This window comes from Magnolia sinica, chromosome 7 (genome assembly GCF_029962835.1).
Source record: "Magnolia sinica isolate HGM2019 chromosome 7, MsV1, whole genome shotgun sequence".
NCBI classification, from domain to species: Eukaryota; Viridiplantae; Streptophyta; class Magnoliopsida; order Magnoliales; family Magnoliaceae; genus Magnolia; species Magnolia sinica.
In genome coordinates, this window is record NC_080579.1 from 52,752,368 (window position 1) to 52,762,036 (window position 9,669).

General features: G+C 41.2%; 1 non-coding gene across 1 annotated transcript; it reads left to right on the top strand.

Annotated features, from left to right (window-relative positions):
• The first annotated feature begins 6,567 nt into the window (after positions 1–6,567).
• LOC131252391 (small nucleolar RNA R71) lies at positions 6,568–6,674 on the top strand. Its single transcript, XR_009174414.1, has one exon. It is a non-coding gene; the product is annotated as a small nucleolar RNA R71 (small nucleolar RNA).
• Positions 6,675–9,669: the final 2,995 nt, after the last annotated feature.

Genomic DNA, 9,669 nt, shown 5'->3' on the forward strand with positions numbered 1-9,669 from the left:
ATCCATTTGTTTCCTCATCTAATTTAAACCGCTGAGACCAAAGTTGAGACAGTTCCAGATCTCAGGTGGGCCCAGAATCAACGGTTTATGGGCTGATCTGTCAGTTGGGGCACTTCCATAGTGATCCAAGGGCTGAAATTTGATATGTACGGTTAATTTATGGCCCTCAGGCCATGTATGAAGTTTTGAGCCAATCAGATGGCGAGAACTATATGATCTTGCATTTTTCACCATTTTCGGGCCTCTTTAACGTGAATAACTTGATTTCCTCGGATCCCTAGTGTGTAATTCCATCGATCTTGGTCCCCTGGAGTCCGTCCCTTGCCTTGGGTGTCATCAGAGCGTCAAATCCATGGTTTAAGCACCCTTTTTCAGTTCATGCTTGTCAATACACTCTGCATCACAAATACAATTAAATCAGGCTATTAAACGGTATCATGCTTGTAAATCCATGCAATAAATGGGTCTGATATGCAATATTTGACCCTCAACACAACCCCCAACCAGCATTTTGCTAGTCCCGAGCAAAATATGCGAAAAGTAAGTTGAGAATTACAAAACAATTTCTATAAACTCGCGTGATTTTTGTAGAATAATCCAGATATAAGAATTCCCAGATTCATGAATGTTGGATATTACTTCCTCCTAGACTTAAGCGCACGGTAAACTTCATAGTCAAGTTCAAAGTATTATTCCATTAATTAGAAAAATTCTAATCGTTGAGATCTATGAGCGTACAGTGTAATCTCAGCTTATCATCATTAAAATTCACTTCTCTATTTTAGGATATCACTGGTAACCAATAAGAAGATTCATGATAACCAAAACTTGCCTCACAGATCATCTTTTCATTCCTTCAGCTTTTGATTTTTTTCATTAAAAGTAACGCCAAGAAGGGGAATCAAATCCTCACCTACAGGGAGCAAACCTATGATGAAGACTGTACACCTAAATTTTTCACATATCATTCATAGGGAATTAAATCTACACCTATAGGGAGCAAACCTATGGTGTAGACCATTCGCCCAATCCTTTCAATTTCTCAGGTTGGTTCCCTTCAAGCTTAATGAGTACCAAGTAAATCCTTCAATATCAAACTGAAACCTTAATGTGAAAGCGAGATGTGACATGTGAGATCATAACTCAATCAATGTTTACAACTTCTAATCAGAGATTAACACTTCAAACTTAACTGTGAAATCTAATATAATAAATAACTGAATCTAAGAGTCATAAATTACCAACATCACTCATCTTGTAATTCCAAGTGCCCTAGATGGCCGTCAAAATCACTTCGAATTCATACGAAATTCCATAAAAATTTAAAATTTCACAATTTTTGCTCAAGACCAAGAAAACATAGATTAGGAAACCTAATCTCCCACCCCCAACCTAAAATCTACATTGTCCTCAATGTAAAAGAAATAAGCATGCAATGCACATGGGACAACAAAAATATAAGAGGAGTGATGGAAAGATAGTACCTGGACGAAAGAATCAAAAGACTTTCCAAAGATATCTACGTAAGATCGAGTCAGAAAAAAAACCAGTAAAATAAAAATAAAAATAACAAAAATGAAATCCTACCTACACCACTTTCGCAGGTACTCTCGATTGCATTTAGCGTATGCAACAAGCCTTTAAACCCCTAGGTTGCCCCTAGTGGACGAGTTGTAGTCTCGTGAGGGTTTGCAGCAATGTTACCCACAAACATTGAACTAACTAACTAGGAAAATGAAACAGAAAGAAAAGCTGGGTTGGCTCCCAGGAGCGTTAAGTTTACCGTCTATCCTAAAACAGAATAAAGGAAACTATCTTATTCCTATGAAAACAGGAATCCTACCTATACCTCCATCAGACTAGGAGATCAATCCTGGTAAACAGGATCAGTCAGAGGCATGGACATGTCCTCTGAATTAAATTTCTCGACAAATGGCTTTAAGCGATGTCCATTTACTTTAAACTCCTTGCCATTGTCGGGGTCTCTTATCTCGACGGCCCCATGAGAGTAAGCAGTGATAACAGTGAAAGGGCCGGTCCAACGAGATCGAAGCTTACCCGGAAAGAGATGTAATCGAGAGTTATACAAGAGGACTTTCTGGCCTGGCGTGAATGATTTTCGTAAAATATGTTGGTCATGAAACGCCTTCATCTTGTCCTTGTAAATTCTCGAGTTCTCATAAGCGTCGTTCCGGATTTCTTCGAGTTCATTTAACTGAAGTTTGCGTAGCGAGCCAGCGTTGTCCAAATTGAAATTCAAACTTTTGATTGCCCAGTAGGCTCTATGTTCCAACTCCACAGGCAAGTGGCAAGCTTTCCCATAGACAAGTCTAAAGGGAGACATTCCAATAGGGGTTTTAAAAGCAGTACGGTATGCCCATAAGGCATCGGTCAATCGAATTGACCAATCCTTACGGTCAAGGTTAACCATTTTTTCCAAAATGTGTTTGATCTCCCTATTGGAAATCTCAACTTGCCCGCTTGTCTGTGGGTGGTATGGGGTGCTCACCTTATGAGAGATACCGTATTTCTTCATTAAACTCTCAAATGGTCTATTACAAAAGTGTGAGCCCCCATCACTAATGATAGCTCGAGGCGTTCCAAATCGGGAAAGGATGTTTTCTTTCAAGAATTTAATGACCGTGCGATGGTCATTAGTTCGACATGGAATCGCTTCGACCCATTTAGTGACATAGTCTACGGCAAGCAAAATATATAAATTCCCAAAAGATTGGGGGAATGGCCCCATAAAATCGATGCCCCAGCAATCAAATGCCTCAATGATAAGAATGGGGTTCAGAGGCATCATATTTCGACGGGACAATGCTCCCAATTTTTGACAACGCTCACAAGCTTTGCAAAACTCGTGAGTGTCCCCTGAACATAGTGGGCCAGTAAAAGCCACATTGTAAAATCTTGGCCGTGGTCTTTTTAGCAGAAAAGTGACCACCACAGCTGTGAGTGACAAAAGGAGATGATACTTTGATGCTCATCATCGGCACACATCTCCTCGGGATTTGGTCCGGCAATATTTAAACAAATACGGATCATCCCGAGAAAAAGTTACGTACCTTGGTGAAAAATTTCTTCTTATCTTGCGATCCAATGTGTCGGTATGGAACTGTGGCAAGATAATTAGCAATATCGAACCAAGGTGAATGGGAGACTCGAACAATTGTTCATCGGGGAACATGTCATTGATATGTGTTGTTTCAAGGGAATCAGAGGGATTAAGGCGAGAAAGATGGTCAGCCACTACGTTCTCTACTCCCTTTTTATCTTTTATCTCTAGGTCAAATTCCTAGAGTAGGAGGATCCATCGTATCAGGCGGGGCTTAGCATCATTCTTAGACAGAAGATACTTAAGCGCTGCGTGATCAGTGTAAATAATGATCTTGGATCCAATCAAGTATGACCTAAATTTGTCCAAGGCGAACACTACGGCTAAGAGTTCCTTTTCCGTAGTCGAGTAGTTCACTTGGGCAGGATTTAGAGTCTTACTTGCGTAATGAATAACGTAGGGTTTCTTATCTTTTCTCTGGCCTAGAACTGCCCCAAGAGCATAATCAGACGCGTCGCACATAAGTTCAAAAGGAATGCTCCAGTCAGGTGGCTGTATGATGGGTGCACTAGTCAATATGCCCTTAAGCTTAGTGAAAGCTTCCTGACATGGTTCAGTCCACTCGTATGGTGCATCCTTTTGAAGTAGATTACATAGAGGACGAGAGATGAGACTAAAGTCCTTTATGAATCTTCTGTAAAACCCGGCGTGTCCTAAGAAGGATCGCACGTCCCTTATGTTCTTGGGTGGAGGTAGGTTAGAAATAAGATCGATCTTTGCCTTATCCACCTCGATTCCTTTGGATGAAATAATGTGTCCAAGGACAATTCCCTTCGAACCATGAAATGGCACTTCTCCCAATTAAGTACCAAGTTCTTTTCTTCACATCTCTTCAACAGCACGCATTTAAGACTTTCCAAGCACTCGCTGAAGGACCGAAACAGAGAAATCGTCCATGAAGACCTCTAAATATTGCCCCACCATGTCGGAAAATATGCTCATCATACATCGCTGGAAGGTGGCGGAGCATTACATAGTCCAAACGGCATCCTTCGGTAGCAAAGGTGCGTAGGGACATGTAAATGTAGTCTTTTCTTGATCTTCGGGGCGATCTCTATCTGGTTGTAGCCGAGTACCCGTCGAGGAAGTAATATGAATGACAAGCTAGCCTTTTCAAAATTTTATCAATGAAGGGCAAAGGAAAGTGGTCCTTCCTCGTGACGGTATTCAACTTCCTATAGTCAATGCACATTCTCTGACCAGTAGTAACTCTAGATGGTACAAGTTCATTATTGGCATTAGCTATGATGGTGATTCCGGACTTCTTAGGAACCACCTAAGTTGGATCATTGACTATCAGATATCGGGTATATGATACCCATATCCAATAGTTTAAGAACCTCGGCTTAACCACTTCCTTAGTGTTTGGATTTAGTCCATGTTGTGATTGATGAGAGGTCTTCGCATTATTCTCAAGATAAATGCGGTGAGTGCAAATCGAATGGTCAATTCCCTTGAGGTCCGCAATCATCCATCCAAGGGCTTCTCTATGCTCAATGAGAGTAGAGATGAGCATACTCTCCTGTTCTTGCTCAAGAAATCAGCACCGGGTATATCTTATCCTGACCTAAATAAACATATTTCAAATCAGAGGGGAAAGGTTTTAGGTCAAGCTTCGGTGGCTTGAGGTTAGACGGTAGAGGCACTTCATCAGTTTGGGGTAATTCTTCAAATTGTGGCCTCCACCGGTTAACTTCAAGTACCGGCACCGCATCAAGCATGGCACACGTCTCCCTAATTATGTCATCATCAAACTCATGGGAGTGGGCCAGGCACGTCTCTAGAGGATCAGAGGATAAAGTAAGGGGTGTCCTGTTATCCACAAAAGTATCGATCATGTTAATATCGTAGATATCGTCATCCTCCTCTATCCGTCTGGCCGTGTTGAAAAAGATATTCATTTCTAATGTCATATTCCCGAAAGACATACTCATGACACCATTCCTGCAATTGATAATTGCGTTTGAAGTGGCAAGGAATGGGCGACCAAGAATGACGGGAATCTGAGTGCTTGTGTTACCGATGGGTTCGGTATCCAGGATGATGAAATCAACTGGGTAGTAAAATCGATCAACCTGGACCAACACATCCTCAATTATCCCTCTTGGTATACGAACAGAGCGATCGGCAAGTTGTAGTATGGTTAAGGTGGGTTTTAATTCACCTAACCCCAACTATTTATATACCGAGTAGGGGATAAGATTAACGCTCGCTCCTAAGTCAAGAAGTGCGTGATCAATTCGATGGTCCCCAATTACACATGATATGGTTGGGCTACCGGGGTCTTTGAATTTTTGCGGCACATCTTGCTTTAGGATGGCACTCACTTTCTCAGTTAGGAAGATTTTCTTTTGAATATTTTGCCGTCTTTTGGTCGTACATAAGTCTTTCAGGAATTTGGCATATGAAGGTATTTGTTTCACGGCATCAAGTAGTGGAATATTGACCTTCACTTGTTTCAACACCTCTAGAATATCCTGAGAGTTAGAGAGCGATTTTGGTGCAACCAACCGTTGGGGAAATGGAACAACCGGCTTTCCTTGAGGTTCCGGTTCTAACTCTGGTGGGGTATGACTAGATCCATCTTCTTTATCCACTTCCGGGTCCTTAGGCTTTTCAGCCCTAACCGGAATGGTTTTGTCAATGATCTTTCCACTCCTAAGAGTGGTGATGGATTTAGCTTGCTCCATCTGATTTGAAGAGCTTGGGTCGCTAACTTCATATTGCGGTTTAGGATTGGGAAGAGGTTGAGCTGGGAAGCTCCCCTTGTTCCCAATCGTATGTTCAGCCTTAAGTCCTTGTATTGCTTTTGTTAGGTCTTGGAAGGCCTGTAGCATACCCTGATTGAAAAGCTCTTGCTTTTGAAAATGTTTAAAACCGAATCCTCTTGAGGTTTCTCTTGAGTTGGATTTTGATTTAGGTAACCTTGAGGTGTAGCGGTTTGTCCATTCCTCCAACTGAAGTTGGGATGATTTCTCCAGCCAGGATTGTATGTGTTAGAGGTGGGCCCACTGAAAGGTCTTTGGTAATTGCTTACAGCATTGGATTGCTCATTTAATACCTCTTGAAAGGCAGAGATAGTTGGACAGTTTTCAGTAGTATGAATGTTGCAACCACAGATGCTACAAACAATTTCCTTAGCCTTATCCTTCTTAAATTCTATGGCCTCGAGTTTCCTAGTGAGATTAGCTACCTTAGCATTAATATCATCATCTTCTCTCAGGAGATACATTCCACCCCTTTCCTTGGAGTGAGTCGGCCTAGACGCAGTACTAGGTCTAGGAGAGATATCCCATGTTTGTGTGTTCTCAGCAAGTTTATCAAAGTAATCCCACACTTCATCAACTCCTTTATTCATAAACTCTCCATTACACATCGTCTCGACTAATTGGCGCATGGGAGATGTCAGTCCATCATAGAAAAAGTTCGTGATGCGCCACGTTTCAAAACCATGTTGTGGGCATGAACTGACAAGATCCTTGAACCGCTCCCAACATTGGAAGAATGTTTCATCTTCCCTTTGGGCGAAGTTCATGATCGACTTTCTTAGGGTGTTCGTCTTATGGTATGGGAAAAACTTCTTAATGAACTCCCTTGTCATGTCATTCCATCTGCCAATTGATCGAGGACGTAGTGAATGTAACCACGTCTTGGCTTTCTCTTTCAAAGAAAAGGGAAAGAGTTTCAACCTGACCGTGTCATCAGATACGTTAAGAAAGTATAAGGTAGCTATGATCTCGTCAAATTCTTTTAAATGTAAGTAAGGATTCTCTGACTCAAGCCCATGAAATTTAGGGAGGAGTTGGATCACCCCTGGCTTGATATCCATGTGTCCTTCATTCTCAGGAAAAACCATGCATGAGGGCGTGCTCACCCCCGCCGGTTGTAAGTAATCTCGTAAGGTACGAGGCGGGGGTGCTTGATGCACCTCATTCTCATCTTGGAGATCTTCTACCCTAGGTTGGGGTAGAAGAGGTTGATTTCCAGCCATATCCTCCATTAACTCAGGGGATTTCGAGCGGTGTCTAGTCCTACGATGGACAGTTAACCCCTCAACTAATCCTCCTTCAGTCAAGAGACGTCGAGTGTTGCCACGAGCCCACTTGGGCATGAATCACTCGCAGCCCTCAATCAAATTCTAAACCTAATCCTAAGAAGGGAAATAAAAATCTAAACAGAAAAAGAGGATTGGAAGGAAGTTACCAATTTGGAGTCCCTAAATTGAAACCTGCAAAATAGAACAAAACAAGTTAGTTTCTAAGAATGGCAAGCCTATAAAATTCCTAAGAAGAGAAATATAGAAATAAAAAGAAACAAGGAAGAATTCCTAAATTAGAAAGTAGCAATTTAGAAAGAGCGTACCAAATTTAGAAATTTCTAATAAGCCTACAAAACAGAAAAGTTAGTTTCTAAACAGAAAGTTTTAAAATAGAAAATTTCTAAAAATAAAATAGGAAACAAAATTAGATTCTAAAAAAGTTAGAATTAGAAACTCATTAAAAAGGAATCCTAATCTAGAAATAGTAAGGAAGAGAGAAATTACCAATTTAGAAACCTATCTCAGAATCCTACAAAATAAGAAAGTTTGGTTAGTTTCTAAAAAAAGGAAAACTATCTAAAAATAGAAAGTTATTTAAATAGAAGATTTCTAAAAATTAAAGGAAAACATGGAATTAGAAAATTCTAAAATAAATCCTAAAAATCAGAAAAGTCCTAATCCTAAAACCAGTTATCTTCAGGAACCGTAGCCGTCAATCCCCGGCAACGGCGCCAAAAACTTGTTCACACCCCAAGTGCAGGGTTGTGATGTAGTAATAAACTCGGTAAGACCGAGGTCGAATCCACAGGGACTGAAACCTGTACGTTATCTGAAAATAACCAGATCTAGAACTAGGCTAAGATGAAATTTAAACCAATTGTGATTTGAGGAATATGGTGAAATATTAATTTAAACTTAAAGAATTCAGAGAAAGTGAACTAGGGATTCAGAGATCCACTTGTAGAGATCAGGGAGATCTTATACCTGCTTCATGGATATTATACTGAACTTACTTGATATAGTTTTCAAGAGATGAAAGGTATAAGAATTAGGTATGATTCCATCACAAATCCATGCCTAAGAGACAAGGTAAACAACAGAACTTAGACCAATCCATAACCAATCAAAAGATGTATGAGTGCTAGGAAGGATCCCATCATCCACCCATGTCTATGAGACGATGGCGAACAACAGGGTTTCTGAATATCAAAATAAAAGGAAAGGAATTATTCAAGCCATCACAGATCTACTGTAATTTAAATCACAACAAATCATTAATGACTAAAAGAATTTCTTAAATCAAACAAAGTCAATCAGTTCAGTTCAATCAAACCTGTAGAAGCTCCCATCACGCCACAAGCTTCACCTCTTAGCCCTAGCTAAGGGATTTAGCCTAACATAATCATAGGAAAAAGAAGAAAAATAAAGAAAAAATACATAAAAATTCCAAACACTTCTCTCTCCGCCTCCCTCTCTCTATCTGACGTCCCCTATTCAAGCATACCCTCTTCTCCACGTTTGGAACTCTTTTTATAGCTTTTGGAGTGGTGAAAATTGGATTTGGGAAGCTATCGTACGCGCAGCGAAAGCCTTTTCGCAGCCAAGTTTAGGGCTTCATAACTCTCGCGTTCCTTGCATTATTTCTGTAAAATCAGCGTCTCTTGGAAGTGTTTTGGCTGGTCTACACGATGGACGGTTCAGATCTGCCATATGATCAAAGATGGTGGGCCACAACTGCCTGGAAAGTCCGATTTCGCGGACGTGCGTAGCCTTTCGCAGTCCGGCGCTGACGTGATCGGTGGGCCCCACAGAGGTATTTTCAAGGAAATCCACCCCATCCATTAGATTGCCCTCGAAATTTCGGTAAGAAATGGATGGTTTTTCATGTTTATTGACTAAGAATCAGAGAAGAAATCATCCAAACATCAATTTGAACGTTGCAGGGCAGTCCACTTATGGCCTCTGTATCGCGCACGTGTGATTGCATGGGTCCAAAAGCTCAGCATGGGTTCGATGAATTCGTGGCCCTCTACACGATGGACGGATTGGATTATCCGTACAGGCCATGGGTGGGGCCCACTTGCGTCCGCAAAAACGGACAGTTTTCGTCCGTTATACAGCTTAATGCGGCAATTGCCGTTTTAAGAAGAAGATACGGGTCAGCCGCGCTGACCCGTTATACACGGTATGGTGCGGCTCGGCACATGTGTACCTCATGTACACACTTTGGTTATACGGGGCCCACTGTAATGTATATGCAAGATCCGATCCATCCATTTGTTTCCTCATCTAATTTAAACCGCTGAGACCAAAGTTGAGACAGTTCCAGATATCAGGTGGGCCCAGAATCAACGGTTTATGGGCTGATCTGTCAGTTGGGGCACTTCCATAGTGATCCAAGGGCTGAAATTTGATATGTACGGTTAATTTATGGCCCTCAGGCCATGTATGAAGTTTTGAGCCAATCAGATGGCGAGAACTATATGATCTTGCATTTTTCACCATTTTC